The following is a 1205-nucleotide window of genomic DNA, read 5'->3' on the forward strand; positions in this document are numbered from 1 at the left end:
TAAGGAGGTGTGTTTTGGGAAAGGACTGTTACAATCTTTGTTTCAAAGTTAAACTATAAGTAAACTTGCATGGTAAAAGAATGTTTAATTTTGTGAAAAACGACCAAACCGTCTTCCAAAGTAGCTGTCAGAGACAACCTGCTCCCAGAAGAAAGCAGCAAGCCCCCTCCCCTAAATACCCTGATATCTTCCGAGATGCCGGCTCCGCCCCAAGTTCTCAGAATTTAGGTACAGCTGTATCCACCCCCAGGCCAAACCACATCCTGGTACTCTAAGCCAGGTGGGGCAAGAAGTGACAAACAACTGCAGGATGTAGACTAACCTCAGAAAGCCCCTAGGCCCTCAAATCCCTATATAAGCCCCTCACCTTAAACACTCTGGGCTGCCTCCTCTGAGGGTTATGGAGCAAGCCGGCAGGTCAACAAACTTGCTTGCCTGACTTTGAGCCTACTGGTCCTTTCTCTCCGCCGACCTTACAATAGCTGTACCACTTTGCATTTCCACCAGCAATGAATGAGAGTTCCTGTTGCTCTGCATCCTCATCAGCATTTGGTGTGGTCAGTATTTTGGATTTTCACCAATTCTAATTGGTGTGTAGTAGTATCCTATTCTTGTCTAATTTGCAGTTCCCCAATGACATATGCTATTGAGCATATTATCATATACTTATTTGCCGTTGGTATATCTTCTTTGGTGAGATGTCTGCTCAGATCTTTTATTCATGTTTTAATTGGGTTATTCTTCTTCTTTTTATTGAGTCTTAAGAATTATTCGTGTGTTTTGGATTAACAGTCCTTTATCGGAGATGTCTTTTGCAAATAGTTTCTATCAATCTGTGGCTTATCTTCACATTCTCTTCACGGTGTCTTTCACCGAGCAAAAAAAATAATAATAATTATGTCTAATTTATCAATTATTTCTTTCATGGATTATGCTTTTTGCGTTGTATCTAAAAAGTAATCATGATGCCCAAGGTCATCTGGATGTTTTGTCTTCTAGGAGGTATATTGTTTTGTGTTTTTACATCTAAGTCCATGATCCCTTTGATTTGGCTTTTGTGAATGGTGTAAGATCTGTACCTGGATTTGTTTTTGTTTTTGCATGTAGGTGTTCCAGTGCTCATTGTTGAAAAGACTCTTTGAACCATTGTATTGCCTTTCTTTTTTTGAAAGGTCGGTTGACTATATTTATGTGTGTCTATTTCT

The 1205-nt window shown here is 39.8% G+C and overlaps 1 protein-coding gene across 1 annotated transcript in view; it reads left to right on the top strand.

The window, feature by feature from the left end:
* The first annotated feature begins 380 nt into the window (after positions 1-380).
* Positions 381-1205, top strand: part of CHMP7 (charged multivesicular body protein 7) — a 22617-nt gene continuing 21792 nt past the window's right edge. The window contains exon 1 of the mRNA XM_011968820.1: positions 381-590. The gene's annotated coding sequence lies outside the window, so the exon portion shown is untranslated. The remainder of the gene's footprint in view (positions 591-1205) is intronic.

Source organism: Mandrillus leucophaeus, unplaced genomic scaffold (genome assembly GCF_000951045.1).
Source record: "Mandrillus leucophaeus isolate KB7577 unplaced genomic scaffold, Mleu.le_1.0 Scaffold86, whole genome shotgun sequence".
In the NCBI taxonomy this organism is placed as follows: Eukaryota; Metazoa; Chordata; class Mammalia; order Primates; family Cercopithecidae; genus Mandrillus; species Mandrillus leucophaeus.